At 48.8% G+C, this 16,505-nt stretch overlaps 1 protein-coding gene and 1 non-coding gene across 2 annotated transcripts in view; both read right to left on the bottom strand.

The window, feature by feature from the left end:
• The window catches only part of Cad99c (cadherin 99C), a 206,807-nt gene that overhangs the window by 132,559 nt on the left and 57,743 nt on the right, over window positions 1-16,505 (bottom strand). The gene's annotated exons all lie outside the window — the stretch shown is intronic.
• On the bottom strand, window positions 6,572-6,653 carry Trnas-cga (transfer RNA serine (anticodon CGA)). Its single transcript has one exon. It is a non-coding gene; the product is annotated as a tRNA-Ser (tRNA).

Genomic DNA, 16,505 nt, shown 5'->3' with positions numbered 1-16,505 from the left:
CGGCGGAACGAAGCCGCTCTCCTTTTTGCGATCTCTCGACCATGCAACGACTACGCCGCGATTCACCCGCGCCGGCCCAGGGAGAAGTAACAAACTGCGGCCACGCTTGCTCGACTCGCCGGTTCCTCCCAAAAGCAAGGCGTCAGCTGGCTTGTGCGAACTCAGGTGACCTCGCCCCCGCGCGCCGACGAGCTGTCGAGTGCAAGTGGTACCGGCGAAATGCTTGGCTCCAGCGTTGGAGAGGAGTGCAATTAGACGCGTCTGCATGGGCGGGCCGCATATTTCCAACAGAAATAAAAGAAAGGGCCACCGCGATAAGCATAGAAGGGAAATACAAACATGGAAGAATTATACGCGTGCTTGATTGAGTGGTTGGCGCCGACGCAACGCAGGCGATGAGGCGCGCCGTAGTGGAGGGCTCCGGATTAATTTTGACCGTCTGGGGATCTTTAACGTGCGCCGAAATCTCGTACACATGGGCGTTTGAGCTTTTCGCCTCCATCAGAAAAGCGGCCGCCGCGGCCGGGAATCGAACCCGCGTCCTCGTGCTCAGCAGCGCAACGCCTATAATTTTACGTTTTCATGCCGCAGGAAATGGTCAGTAGAATAAAGAGCTTGAGGGGGAGGGGGGGACTAAAGCCAGTTTTTATAATTAAGACGTGGCCGACAAAGAAGCATGCATCTGGGAAGGCCAGGATGGCAGTAATCCTATCTGGGTCCGACAGGTTGCGCGTAAACGGGTATGCCTCTCACTTTAAAGATTCACGTCGCGGGTGTATGTCGTGGTCAAACGAAGCTTCTTTGCAACACTGGCATATTCATTTTCCGATGGCACGTGAAGCAGCTAGGCAACATCATCTTATCTGAGTGGGAAACCTCGCTCCCGAGGCTTTAGGATAAAAGAACCGAATTGGAACAGCGATAAGAACATGGGCACAGCAAGAAGTAACAAACGCGGGCGCTGCAAACGTCTTGCTGTGTCCCGCTGTACCAACTCACCCAGCTACAAACTCTCCTGCAGTAAAGGAATGCAGTGCGAGCAAGAAAATGACCCGCCCCGGTGCCTCAGTGGCTAAGGCGTTGTGCTGCTGAGCACGAGGACGCGGGTTCGATTCCTGGCCGCGGCGGCCGCTTTTCTGGCGGAGGCGAAAAGCAAAAAAGCCCGTGTGTACGAGATTCCAGCGCACGTTAAAGATCACCAGGTGGTGGTCGAAATTAATCCGGAACCCTCCACTACCGCGCGCCTCATCGCCAGCGTTGCGTCGGCGCGTTATACACCCTGCAACCAAATCAAATCGAGCAAGAAAATGCGTTGTTGCGCGACATCCAGGATAGTCGGTGCGTGGCGCTGTAGGCGCGAGCGGTAAAAGCGTGTCGTCTGACGCCGTGCAAGTGGCTGCGCCCCCCCCCCCCCCTACTCTAGCCCTAAAATAATGGAGGAAAAAAAATAAAAATTTATGCTGTACAGCTTTAAACATAGAGATTCGGCGCCGCAACGTAAAAATCATAAAAATATCTTGTCACACAAGAATAAAATCATCGCTCTCAACTCTCTTTCATGCATATATATGCAAAACAGCTTGCAAGAATTCGGCCCCATTTACTTTCTGAGCTGCAGATGGCATCGAAAATGTGGAATAGCTATCCCGATAAGGCTGTGAGGAATGCGAGAACGCAGCGGATTTTGTTAACGATCTTTATCTGGCATTCACTCCAGTATTATGTGCGTTCCACTCGGCTAGGCAGGAACGGCATACCCTCGACGGTACTGTGCGTTCGCTAACTGCGTTTAAGCGCTACAACTAAGGCTATGTTCAGAGTCTTCAGACTACCGACGTAACAGCCATACCGCGCGCTATAAACGTAAAACAAAACGGCGTTTCACGCAGTTTCGTTGGCTGAGACGTCAAATGACGTCATTATTTAAAGATATTAAGACAGTTGCGACAACAGTAATGCTACAGTAAAGAAGGATACGGTAAGCCGCTGTTCACCTGCAGCCTCGAAATTTTTGCATGGTTGATTGTGACACGGCCTGAACCACATAATAAAACTGCGGTCGCATACATATGCAATAATACGAACTTTATAAACGCCCCTTGTGTATACGCTGTGTACGAGTCGAAAGAGAGAGAGATAAAACGTTATTCAACAAAGGGTTAGTGCAGCTCGGTGGCCGAAAACCGCAGTGCTTCGGCGACTATGGCTGTTCGACCCGTGAGCTCCTTCTGGAGATTCAGGTTTGAGCGAGAGGAAGCATTTCGGAAATGTTCGGAGTAACAGTCCGCCAATGAGTGATGGTGTTTCAGCTGCCTGCGGCATCTATGGGACACTTGGTTCTGTTCGCGGCCATTTTTGCGAACATTTTCAATAGATATTTTGGGTGGCGTTAGGCACGCACAGCACACAACTAGCTTGTCTACGGCAGCAAGTTCCACTTCAACTGGCTAGTTAAAGCACAAGTAGAACAACTTTGCAAAATTCTCACGAATACTCTTCAAAGTTGCGGATAGGAGAGGTCGGTTAAAATTCTCTAGCGGGGCAGAGTTTGCTCTAGATTAGCTCAGGCCAATGAGCAGGAAAAGGCCAAAGAAATGAAAGGTTGGATTACAGGCAAGTGGGCTTAATTCTAAACGCACGTGAGGTTCCTCGGAAGATGGCCGCTGTGTCTCCGTTTTTTCCTTCCTTTAAATTATGCCATGTTTTTTGCAGCTACCCGCCGCAAAAAACCACCCAGGGAACTTGAGTCGAAACCTAACAGGTTTCGCTTCAGGACTGAGGCCAGCTTTGCTCAAAGCTTGATTCTCTGCCTCCGTGTGCAGTAATGAAGATCTTCGCCACGACGAACAAATTGACAACGACTGACTTACCTGCTTCAAGCAATTGAAATGGGTCTCCGAACAAAAACGAGGGGTGCACGCGGCGGTCTTTTGTTGCTATTACGGGCAACGTTCATAGCAAATAGTAAATGGTGTTTAAGAGCTAGCTTGAAAAACATACGAAACCTGCATAGCTTCCGCATAAATTACAACAACAAAAAAGAGAAAAGACCACAAAAAGAACAGTGCACAAGAGAACGCGCCGAAACAAATTTGTGGAAATTACGGGAAGTAATTTCCACAGATCTAACGGGTAGTTCAGCCGGTGGGTCGCATGGTGAAGAGAAGTAGTAAAAACAAATTTGGCTGCCGTTTGTCAGATTGGGCTGCGATAGGACTAAAGCATGCAAAGCACTGGTTCATTAGGGTGAGGTATTTTGAATTAGTAAATAAAAATACCACACGCCGAGCCTTGAACTTGTTCATTTGAAGTCGTGACCGAATATTTCCGGGGTTGAGCGTCGTACACCAAGAACGCACGTGACTGCGCTGCAAAGGTTGTCCCAAATTATGCGATGACAAAGCTGCCCAGACGACCTCATCCGAACAGCCTGGACTCAGGAAATGCGGGCGCACCATTTCGCTGGCAGATAATTTCGGGTACATGCTTACTTTCTCGAGAGAAAGCTGCTGAAAGAGTAGCTGGAATTTTTAATTAAAATTACTTTTTAAGCGCTAATTAGTGAGCACTGAAATTAAATTCACTTAAATTAAACACAACAAATTCACTTTTGGACGCTTTAATGAGCACTTCTTTAATGACCAGATGATAGTAGTCTGGTTTACATCCCGGGTTAAGGAGTAGATCGGAAATTGAATCAAACCCGCATTCAAACCTGTCAGTGCACGGGCTAACAATCTGTGCGATTTCTCTGGAGGCAAAGGGGGGGGGGGGGGGGGGGGGGGGGGCTTCAGTGATCGAACTTTAAAGCAGGCTTTCTGTTACCACTTGCAGGTTGACTAGACGCTTGGCCCGAATTTCTAGCATTTTCAAAGGTAGCGCTCATTACATTACATTTGCGGAATAACCTATGCCGAACGCTAACCATAAGTCCTCAAATATACTGATGAAATCAATCACGTGGATGCACCGAGACCTAATAATTGAAAAAGCAAACTGGTCTTTCATTTTTTTTTTTTTTGTGGGGGGATTGGGGGGGGGAGAGGTGCTTTGATGAGTAAGAAACTATTGCGACATGTATGTATGTATTTATTGTTCATTGGAAGGGAAAGATCCACCAACAGGCGTAAATTGTCTCGCCTAGGGGGCGGACACCGGAACGCCTGCTGGTGTAGGGGGGGGGGGGGAGGGGGAGGGAGGAAAGAATACATAGGAATAAGAGGATAGGGGAGAAGGTTGGCATTATAATGTATATAGCACACTGGGCAAGTTGACAAGGATAAATATAAAACACACAAAAAAAAAGCGTTCTCGCGATTTTTTTCCTTTATACCACTTTTGGCGTCCGTACGTTGTATACAATTGGCGCGGTGGGAAGTTTCCGATAGAGTAAAATTTAAAAAAAGAAAGAAATGAACCCCCTTCTTCTATCCGGCCTCTGAAGCAACAGAGGAAAGGGTGTCCACGCAATCGCAAACACGTACCGTGGGCACCTACGAGGGATCGCTCGTTAATTCACGCGCTCCGAGCCGAGCTCACGAACCAAAATACACCGGCGCGGAATGCGCCCGTCCTTGAGCGCTCGCCTCGCCGTAGCTTCGTCGCGTTGGACGTCTGCGGACCGGAGAATCCCGAGGCTGCCCCGGCAGCTTCCAGCGCGAGCCGCTGCAAGTAGGTCCCGAAAATGTTGCTCAGAAGCGGCGGCACGATTCGAAGCGCGGCGTAAAATCCGGCTTAACTCTGCGCTGTCCGCCGCATGTCGCGTCCGCGCCTTGCAAGTGCAGTTCCGCCGAGGCGTTTACGGGCTGGCTGCGCCAGGCTACGGGGCCCTAGATTGGACTAGGGCTGGGAACGGCTATTGACGGCTGGGCCGCTGCGCGGGGACCCGAATTCCCGGCGCAGGAAATTGCGGCGTTTCTTTCTGCTCCCGGCCCGTCCATTTGTACGCATCGCTCTGCACGCAGCGGCACGCTCGTCATCGCTGAAAGACACGCTTGTCTTTCGTGTGAGTCGGAACGCGCCTTTGAAATGGGGTCGGCTGGGCGCTCGCCCCGGCGGCGGCGGCGCGCCGCTGCCGGCCGCCGAAGGAAGTCAGATCGCGAGCTGCTACGCCAGCGCTGCAAAAACGCTAAGTGCGAGCTCCGCCCGTTGAAAAACCGCCTGTAGACCGAGCGCAACAGTGCGGGGCACACGCCTTGAGACCAGACGAGACCCGAGCTTTTCTTCGCGGTGTTGCCTAGCCGTACGGGGGGCTTGCCTAGCCGTACGGGCACACGGCCTCTGTTCAGAGGCCGTGTGCCCGTACGGCTTGGCAAGTCCCCCACCTTACTCACACCAAAAGTTTTCAGTCTGCCAAAGATTTGAAGCCACGTTTACCTCTCAGTTTTTTAACGCGTAGAAATTCTTCTTTTGTGCGTGTGTAACAGAATGTATACCGAAGAAATACCATGTCTCCGGATAATAATAACGAATAAAACCGTGTCTAAGATCGAATGTTTTTTTTTTTTCTCTTTTACTAGGGAAATTTAAATGAAGCTTCTAAAACCCGCACTCCTACGGAGCTTTATGGTTTCATGGAATTTCTCCGGTCATTCGTTTCGAACTTGGTAAGTTCACGTATTAGAACAAATCAGAAATAACGATGTTTTGTTGAACCTTAGCTACGTCCATCTATGAGATTTAAACAAAATACGTTGTTATGTGGACCATACAAAGATGGTTCGTGCATGAGGTAGAAGGCTTTAGAATAAAGTATGAAATAAAACATTGAGTTCTGAAAACATTTCGACAGACGACACACTTCAATTGGCGAAGCAAACAAAAAATCAGAGCCCTTCCACTCTGTGAAGAGGGAAGACCAGTGAAGCTGGAGCTCAGTTAGGATTTGCCATGTTGAGGTTTAGTTATATCGGGGATTTGCTATGTTAAATTATAAGGACATTGCTGCGATGACTACCACTACGCCACATTATAAGGACACGCAATATTGGTGGGTAGAGATCATGACGTTTCGTTATAGCACGGCTGCGCCAATCACGGCGCAGACTCTAGTGCGCCGCACAGATGGCCGCCGAAGAACCCCCGGCAGAGCGCAATGTCAGAGGGGAGAGAGACGCCGCGCGTGGCGAGGGGTATACACGACTGAGGAATCAGGCGGCGGTGGTAGACAGAGCACAAAGTCGGGCTGTAACCATACTCCTTCCGTAGCTGGTCATGCTTCACTGTATAAGGTGCAAATTTGGGAAAGCCAGCTTACAAAAACAAAGACTACACCGATTTTTTAAAAGTTGACCGCACCTCTAAACACAAACGCATTGCTGAGAATACATTCTTAAGGAATCATTGTAAGCCGTCTTATATCAAAATATGGAGGCCCTAAAACCTTTCTGTTTATTTTTTTTTATAAATTTTACCCACACTGAATATTTCTACGCTCGCTCGGTCTGTCGTTGGAGACGATTTGCTGGATCCTCGACGTAGACACCTTCCCTGTATAAGTAAACACATACTGCAAACCAATAATGCCGGTTGCTGAATTTCAGTGTCAGTCGGTGAAAAAAGAAAAAAAAAACGCAGCCGACAGGATTCGAACCTGTGCGGGGAAACCCCAATGGATTTCGAGTCCATCGCCTTAACCACTCGGCCACGACTGCGAATACCGCAGCCTTGCTGTCGGAGAGGTAGGGAAGGCTTAATAGAAACCAAATAGCGCTGATGCATGCGTACGCATGTAATAAAGAAAACGCTATAAACCAGTGGCTTTCGCAGGATTTTGCTTCAGGGGGGGGGGGGGGGTGCACTTAAAAAATTGAGAAAAGTATAACAAATACAAATTACCACTTCATATTAAAAGAGTGCTGACACCAACATTTTGTCCTTTTTTATTTATTTTAATCAATGCTTAACGGCCTGGTGAACCCGAAACAGCACTTCAAATACTTGAGCGCGCGATAATTTATTACATTGAATGGCCTGAATATCGTCCGTTTTGTTTTCCCGCGCTTCCAGCCGGAGGGTGCGTGCGACAGAATCACGGAATGACCTCACCGTTTTGTGCGGACGATCAAACACCGCAAAGGCCGGAGAAGGCGTTGTTTCGACCGCCCACTCGCCGGAACTGAGAGGATGAGCTGCATGAAGGCGTTAGGCCTACCATTGCGGCGGAAATTTGATGACCGCTTTCAATACAATATCTGATGGCGGCTACTGTTGTGATTCTGGGCTATATTATCGGCTCCTTTCCCGCATGTGGAACTTTATTTTTGGTAAGAGTGGCTTTCTGGACAGTGGTTATGCCTGTAGCTCTGGCTACGTGTATCATATCGTGAACGCGCTAGCGCCCAATCGCCACTCACCGGGCCGCGCGCGTGAAGTGACGTCACGAGTTTCTGACAAGCGTTGGAGGCAGACGGCTACGTCACTTCCCTCTCACGGAGTGATGTCGCGGTGATGTCAATTTGCTGCGCACCGCTCGCGTGTTGTTCCGTCGGCGGAGTAAATCAGATCAAATTGAAGTATGTTCCATGCGTCTCAGGCCGCTCATATTTCAGCCAGGGTATTATTCTATTGAGTAAAGGAAGCGAACCGTGTAATAATATTAACACCAAAAATTGGTTTCAGTACCCCTTTAATATCAAACAAGCAAAAATAGTAACTAATAATAAAAACAACAAAAACAAACTAACCCAATAACAAAAAATGGCTCTTGGTTGACCCAGCCTTAAAAATCACCTCCGTCCCAAAAACGTTAGGGGGAGGGGGGGGGGGGGGAGGGCAGGGGCCACCTAGTCCCCCCCTCTGCGTACGCGAGTGGTATAAACGCACTGCAGCATGGGAGGTGGAAGCCATGGTTGAAAAGGAACGCGTTTGTCAGGGCTTACAAAAGTATATCCTAAAATTCTATTCCATCCAAGCCGACGGCATGCATGAAACACGCACAGTTTCAGTGCGAAAGCTCTATTAACCTATCTCAACGGTATTTGTTGATATATACAAAATCGCTCACTCGGTGACGCCGCCCGCATTTTCCGATTTATAACTAGCGCGCGCAATGATTTTTTTCGCTAAGGTGATGATCGGATATATCCATCACAACTTCTGGCACAGCAGATGGAGAGGAGGACGCGGGTATGTGATGGCCCTTGCGTTTGCAGTGTATGACCCCGCTTGCGTGCAGGTATATATGATGCGAAAAAACGGGAGTAAGAGTCGCGGGTATGCGACGGCTAGACTTCAGGTTTTACGTCACGCTCTGAGGGCTAACGTCGTCAACCGGTACCCACTGGGAAAAAAATGCTCATTGTACGGGTACCGGTTGGCGTCGTCAGACCTCAGAACTAAACGCTAGTGTTAAGCTCCTGTGCATACCGACGAATACCGAGACATACCGTCCCGTTTACTTCCTTCCTTGTGTATTTGTTTTCCGTGCTGCTCCTCAAGATGTTCGGTAAGTATACACATCACCCAAATGTGGATTCTTCTACATACCTTACCGTTCGGGGGATTGCTGATCAATGAGGGCGTACCCCGAAACGAGGTCTCGAGCTAACTGTCGCGTTCTCAAAGTGATACATGCCCACAGTGTTGCACATCCCCACCGTGGTGTGTTGGACAGCGCTTCATAAGCAGAAACGTACGCTGCTGCAGCGCGCGTAGCCACAGACGCTGCCGCACGAAGCAATCAACGAATGAATCAATCAATTACTTTGGAGCCCAGGCACAAGTGGATCGACCACAAGAAACCAGCACCCGTGCTACGAATCAAGTGTGCACACTCTAAAGACTACCAAAGCGTTACGTTCCCACAGAGTAGAACATAACCGCAGTGAGATATTGACAAACGCGTCAAGCAGCTGGAACATATATGCTGCTTTCACGCGTGTAACATGGTTGGCGCTGCCAAACTGTCACGTTGTAATCCGGTACCAGCTCTGACGCATACAAATTGTTCAGAAGCAGCAAAATTATGCGTAGCATTCAGTGCTAGAACACCGAATATGATGACACATGATTGCTGCATTGAAACGCACACGCACGCACACGCCTCCTCGTTCAGGTCGTCCCTAGCGTGTGAGAGCGAGACGACCTGCTTTCTTTATGAAGAGGGTCGGGCTCATTATCCCACTCATCAGTCCGCTCGTCACATTAGCGTGGAGTGGCGGGGTCATGAGTTATTACGGACAAACTTTTGCTAGTATCCAGGAACGCACCCTGACTGCGAATGGGGCATGGATCAGATCTCCGGTATACTACGAAATGCGTTTTTTTAAGGGGCCGGCCCCAAACACAAATCACCAGCTGGGTTAACTAAAATGACTGCTTTGTCCCGATAACAACGATACAAATATTAGCTCGAACTTCGAGCAACATTAAGAAAGACCGATGAAGTAGCAGCGACTAGCTATATATGGCTAGTCGGACGCTGGGCGGAAACCGCGAGGCACGCGCTCACGTGCTCTCGGCTTTTTCTAGTTATTTTTAACTGCGGACACGGTAAATAACGATTTGCTAAACAACTTGGCCGTTAAACAATATATCCACTTTCCGGTCGGGTTCTCGTGGCTTCGCAGTAAAACCGCACCCGCATAAGCCATAGTTAGCCGAATCTCCGACCCGGTTTCCCCTTAGCATAATGCATTCGGATAAACCGTAGTGCCGGCTAATGCGTACTTTTTTCGCGTCTCCGTCAGGTACGGTCTAACGAGGTTTCACAGTATCTTGTTTGTGCGATTGGTGGCCACCGGCCTAAGTCACAGTCAAGAAACATGACTCTGTTTCTTTCCTGTGTTTTTTAGGCTGCGTCACCGCTGATGTCGTCTAGCGCGACATTTGAACGTTTTTCAGTATTTTATGTCTTTTTTTTTTAGTTAGAAAACGTCTTTCGGTGCTGGAATGTAGTTGAGGGATGTATAAGACGTTAGTTCTTTTAAATCAGACAACATTGTATTTTGCCTTCATGACCTCTTCAATTGAAGCAAGAGCTACCGATCTCAGTAACATACAATCCGCAACGTCATTTTTCCGGAAGAAAGTGTTCCTTGTACAGCTCTTGTCATAAAAACGAACCAATGCAGCCCGGAAACTAGCCCCCGATCTCGTGCTCATTAGCGCAATACCTATCTTGCCTTGGCGGCCTCAATTACACAACGAGGCGGAAACAGACGGAAAAATACAACGCACGTTGACATCGCGTTCAGCAAAATTCGCGTAAGCGAAATTGTTAATTACACAGAACAGGAGCTTCAAAACATTTTATTTTTATAGGATTGCAGTAAGGCTGCTAAGCGGAAGTTTTTTGTCGAGTAAAACAGATTTTACTGGTCCGTTTAGGCATCGATCTTGTATGCACGTAGGCAGTAATGGTGCATTATACGTTATTGCGCAGCCGCGTGCTCCATATACCCGGACTACGTACGTGTATGCTGAAAATTGTTTAACTTTCTTCAGCGTTTTATTTGCGACGTTCCGCGAACAATTCTCGCACGTTTCGGCTGCGTTCGGCGACGTCTCTCGTGGCGCGACTTGTGCGGACCAACCGTTTGTAATTTTTCCGTAGCCGTGAACAGCCGGGTAAATATTGTCGTTCCCACGTTTGCGAGCGCGCGTGGCGCCATTAACGCGCGGGTGGCCGAAGTCTAGGTCAAACGCATAGAGCCTGAGGTCAAACGTAGCTCACAGGTTAGACACTCGCGACCCGCGGGCACTTCCCAGAATAGCGCCCCATTTTATAGACGCCTATGAGGCCGAAACGGGACGCGAGGACCGTTGCCCGGTCGCTTCCTCTGCAGAAATTCCGTCAGCGGCGCCGAAAGAACGGCGAACGGAGCGAACTGCGACCTCGTCACCGAGGGAGGGCGTGTCGCCCGCGCAGTCTAAAATATCCATTAGGCGGATCAAATGTCATGGCTGGGGAGCGCTTCGGGCGTCATTAGGACGTCGATTTGCCGCAAAAGCCCGGCAGAAGAGCGCGGCACGCGCGCACGAACCCCCTCGCGGGACGCCGCAAATTGAATAAAAAAAGGGGGTTTCGCGAGACAAAGCGGCCAAGAGACGGGAGAGAGCGAGCCGAGCATTCCGGCGTGCAATTAGGGCCCTCTCCTTCTTGGTGCAAGGTCAGTCGGCTAGGAGGAATGCCACTTCCGCGAGCCGACGTCGGCGATCCGTTAGGAGGTGCGAGCCCCCTCCGCATCCCCGATGCCGGTTGATATTCCGGTTTTCCGCGGCGCGATTCGCGTTGTGGGGACGCAGGCCCCTTGTTTGCCCGCCGGGATCGGTCGCCCTCAAGGCGGCTTCGGTCAACGGGCCACTGCGTGCATCGTTGGTCATTGGCACGCTCACTTGATCATCCACCTGCGGGGGCCCGCTCGCTCCCCTCCGGCCCACGCCGGAATAAAGCCGCACAGCGAGGCTGCGAGAACGCGCACCTAGCTCGTGCGCTTAGTGTGCGCCGTCGCCCGTGACTCGAAAGAGAAGGTGTGTCAGTTTTCATCGAACTCTCTGGCAGTCATTCACCCGCCATGTTCATTGCGACCACTTACGTGCAGTCTCATCTCTTCGACCTCTGCAGCGCCAGTTCTCCGATATCTGACATTGCTAGCTCACTCGTGCATTTAAGTAACCAACTTCTGGTTGAATTCGCGACCTCATCAGTCACCATGGCTAATGGACGATGCATATTTGAAAATCTTTGGCCCGGCCATGTTGGCTTAATAAGCATGGACAATGTCTGCGCTTTGCGAGCGCTTCGAATGAAGTGCCCACGGAGCGTAGAGTGCGCCATAAGCTTCGAGGGCTGTTAAAAAAGAGACGAGCGGCAGAGGCCCACCCCGATGATGGTTTTAATATCGCGATGAAGAAGATGAAAAGCCCGAAAGAGGCAATGCGTCTTCCTTTTAAACAAGGACTAAGACACAGGGCTGATCCATCAATGCTTAAATATACGTTACGCGAAGCGTCAAATATTCGAGATGTTTTCATGCCGTGATTGCGGTCTCAGACTGTAACCTTTATCGCAGTTCGGTCGGCTAGTCCTATTCACACTTAACCTTCGACCCCAGCGTTGCTCGATTACAGTTTATTTTAAACATCACTGACAGTAAAAACAGAGTGGTGTACGCCGAGTTAGTACGATAACAATACGCTCTCTCACCTATATGTATGGTGAGAAAACCACGATAGTACACTCACGTACAAGGACAGGAAACGCATCGCCTCTCCTGCTCACTTGATTGGAGGCTTGTTTTCTATAAAAAGAGCGTCTTCCCTATAGTACCACCGAGTATCTCTATTCTTTCAGAAGAAAACTCTTTTGAATCTGTAAATGGCTCTTGAGTCGTGGCGAGACCTGAGATGGGTAAAGGACCTTACTGGCTTCAACGTTACCCCAAACACAAATCACTTTTCTGACTCCTAACCTGAACTTCTACCTGGCCGTACAGGTTGACGCTAACTTAGTGGAGCTCGTCTTAACATGTAATTAGTTCCCCGATTTAACCTCAACCTCATCTTAAATTCAATCTATACTCGACCTCAGTTTGATATCACGCACAAAAATTTGAAGTAAACTTGATTATTTATTTGACGATTTAACGCGCTGCATGGCACGTGAAACGGACGCATTTACAACGCAGCACAATTGCCGGTAACCTGCTGAATGAATGAAAACTGTGAATAGGGATAAAACTGGGCATGCTTCTTGGTGAGCGCTGGAGGATTGGAAGCATTATTTAGTAGACAAGGTGTTTTGCCAAACGAAAACCAAAGCGATAAGTAAAAAAGTATAAATTAGCCTCAATCAATGCAAATGTCGCCACCATTCATGTGTAGTCTCAAAAGAGTAATTGAGTGAAAGTACGTTGAGCAAGCTTTGCAAAACATTGTGACACTAATTTAGGAGTTATCTGCATATCACAAAGATGCGTTTAATTTCGTACAGTGCTACAGAGATTACGCTAGAATAAACGAGTGTCCGAGTGGAAAACTAGGCGCGTAAAATGTGGCCTTAACCCGGGGTCGATTCTCTGGCTCGCTCAACCTCAGACTCACCTACTGAGGTTGAAGCCAGAACTTCAACTTTACTCGCTAGCAAACCTCCACTCCGCCTCATCTCACATCGGAAGGTGGAGGTTCATTTGAGGCTAGGGCCGACCTCATATAAAGTCATAACCTCATGAAGTCGCCGACCTCTTGACGAGACATATAAAGACTGCACCTGTAAACAAGTTTCGAGCAGATTGCCCTGACGAGGGGAGGACCGCAGGGCTTTGAATAAGGCGAAATATTTCACGGAAAGCGAAGCGGAAGCATCTGGTGCTCGACTGACTCGTCGGCAGTGTTCCAAATACGAAACTCCTCCCAGATCCCCCCCCCCCCCCCCCCCCGTCACGTCCCGCAAAAATTTCGATCTAGTATGGTAAATAAGAATATGAATAAGGAGTGCACCTTACGCAAATTTTCCGTGACTTTTCAAGCATTCATTCGCAAAACTGGTTATATGGGTAAGTTCATAGAAGCCACTTCTGTTTACTGTTCGCCTCTGTGTTGCGCAGGGTTAGCAGAAAGCATAATAGAAGCACGAACACTTGTATTCGTCGCGAGGTCTGTTTGAAAAGATAGAAGAAGCGCGCCAATTTGTCGATGCCATTATGTTTGCATAGGTGGAAAGCTGTAGTGGTGCGTTTGGTCATGGCACATGGACGGGGAACTTTAGAATCAAGTTTGCCTCAGTCAAGAGAAACAGGATGGGCTTCGACGGACGTTCACCGGTTAGATACCGCGGCTATACGTTTAATAAGCTCTGCAAGCTTCAGTAGAATATCCCCGCTGTGTCAGCTGACGGCATTTAACCGCGTCAATCATGCTGACGTCCTTTAGAACGAAATAAAACATCACATCAACCGGTCGGTAGCGTAATGGCGCCGACTTAGGCCCGGGGAACCAACGCTGGAATGTCGCAGCATCAATGTGGGCTATAGTCGGTTGCGGTTGTGAAACATTATTACTTAGCGCGCGAGGGAACAGGACTTCCGAAGGAGACAGGGCAAGCGCTATGTACTGTGTTCCTCTGTCCTGTTCCCTCGTGCGTTAAGTAATAATGTTTCACAACGCAGCAACTTCACGCTACGTGGCGGGCTCCGCAATATATGTTAAGCCGTGCTTCGGGGGTGGCCTTTGGGACATCATGGGAATTTTCAGCCCCAGCTGCCACCGATTTTCATAAGCGTGGTCGCTTCTCTCTCTCTCTCTCTCTCTCTCTCTCTCTCTCTCTCTCTCTCTCTCTCTCTCTCTCTCTCTCTCTCTCTCTCTCTCTCTCTCTCTCTCTGAAATCGGATCGCTGTTTTTGGGATCGGATCGCTATATTTTCTATGATGAGTGGCATACAGCATAATACATTTGTCTTTCATTTGATGCTGGTGGAGCGAATAATTCGCTTTCTGTGATTTTTACTACGCAAGTCTTCATCCAAAGCGAAAACAAGCGTTTATTATGATTGCTGCAACATTTCCCACTTTCTGCGAGTCCAACTCGTTCTGGCCATGCGGACGAATATCACGTGCGTAATAACGTACAGACCTTTGGCACGGGACGAGATGGCTTTCTTGAACGTGAGAAGCCTTCAGCTGCTTCGTCTTGCGGTCAAGTAGGGTCGCTAACGCATCCTTCACGTCGCTCTTAATTACGTTTGACCCACATCGCTCGTAGGGCGCTGCGCGCATAAAGGAGAGATCAGCCGCGCCACGGTACCGCCTTTAACGAAGAGATGGGGAGAAAAAAAGAGAGAGGGGAGGGAATGACTAATATTTATTTATTTTCTCTCATTCAATCGATTGCAGATCCCGTATTTTTATTGGGCATATAAATTGCAATTTAATTTGTCGCAGCTGTTCATGTACTCAAGCATGCAAAATTTCTTAGTTAATTTTTATCGTTTTTGTTTTCTTGCGCAGGGAACCTCTAAACAGATCACGCATTCGGAATTTTTTCTCCAGGCTCAAGTTAGTGGTAGGTTGCAATTATTACATAACGAATTTTGTTGCAGGTCAAAAAGCGTTTTCTTTATACTTCAAAAGAATTTTCTTTTTGCTTTGAAAAGATGTGAAAAAATACTGCGCGTAAATGCGTTTTCCTATACTCGGTTACAACTCAAGAACGGCACCACCTCATGTAGTGTATCACTCCGCCAAAGCGCCAGACCCATTACGTCAGTGCGCGCGCGTTTTGAAAGGGGTTTGCTATGAATGCGTGATATCGTCTGCCTTGTCTCACGCAGTTTGCTTGTCGTCACTGGAGTGGTTTATAAGCATATTAAGTCCAAAAAATCACGGAAACGGCTCCCGCCATGTTCAAAATATTCCCAGTAACGCCCTACTTGCGCCCGCGGAGAAACATCCGGCTACGGTGATAAGGCACAGCGGCAACTTCTGGTGCCGTTTTTAAGTTGTCACCGAGTATAGTCGTCGCAACAGGAATACGGAGGATAAGGGCGATCCCCGACGCGCGCCTTTTCACCGTAATATCTGTCCACTTCAACTCAGACTAGCCGCGGTGGCTGGTCTTTCTTTAAAGTCTTCATTTATTAGTGGCTGTTCTGCATTAAGTGACCCGCTGCGGTGGCTCAGTGTCAAAGGCGTTGTGCTGCTGAGCCCAAGGACGCGGGTTCGATTGCCGGCCGCGGCGGCCGCTTTTCTGATGGAGGTGAAAAGCGAAAACGCCCGTGTGTTCGAGATTTCAGCGCACGTTAATGATCCCCAGGTGGTCAAAATTAATCCGGAGCCCTCCACTACGGCGCGCCCCATCGCCTGTGTAGCGTCGGCGCGTTAAACCCCCACAATTAGAATCAGAAATCCACACGCGCCTTTGTAATGTGAGAATTCCGTTATTGAATTTAGTTCACTTGCGCAGTTCTGTTCGCTCTCCGCCTTCTTGTGAGTCATTGTTGTTCCTTAGAGTATAGACAATACCCAATGAGGGAAACGGCCAATCATGGCTGGCCGGAGAAAGAAAAAACGTTTCTTGGCGGGACACTATACAAAGATAATTTAAACTGGTTGGAAAACATTTTGAACCTACAACCAAGAAAAAAACAAATTAAACGAATGAGCAAGAGACTGATAAATAGAAAAAAAATTAGAAGTGACGAGAGTAAACGATGCCAATTATAGTGGGGATTGATTAGTGGTTCCAATTGAGCTCAGTAGGGCAGAGAAAACATCCCGGCTGCAGAACCCCGTCTCGTGAGCCCCGAGTGAAGGTAGAGCCGGCAGTGCCATGGAAGTCCCCAGACTGCGGCGAAGCTGTACCCGGAGCTGGTACGAGAGCCTAGAAAATCGTCGACATGACAATAGGTAATGTTCAATTGACTCACTGTCGTTGCAGTAACTACACAGAGCTGTTAGAGCCAGATCAGACTTATGAAGGTACCGGCTCAACTGGTAAACTCTACATTAAAAGCCATTAAAATAACCTCTAGGTTACGTGACCTCACGTATATCAAACTCGTGACCTCG

This window comes from Haemaphysalis longicornis, unplaced genomic scaffold (assembly GCF_048455015.1).
Source record: "Haemaphysalis longicornis isolate Haplotype H1 unplaced genomic scaffold, Haemaphysalis longicornis Haplotype H1 scaffold_1, whole genome shotgun sequence".
NCBI lineage: Eukaryota > Metazoa > Arthropoda > Arachnida > Ixodida > Ixodidae > Haemaphysalis > Haemaphysalis longicornis.
This window is presented reverse-complemented; position numbering and strand designations above follow the sequence as displayed.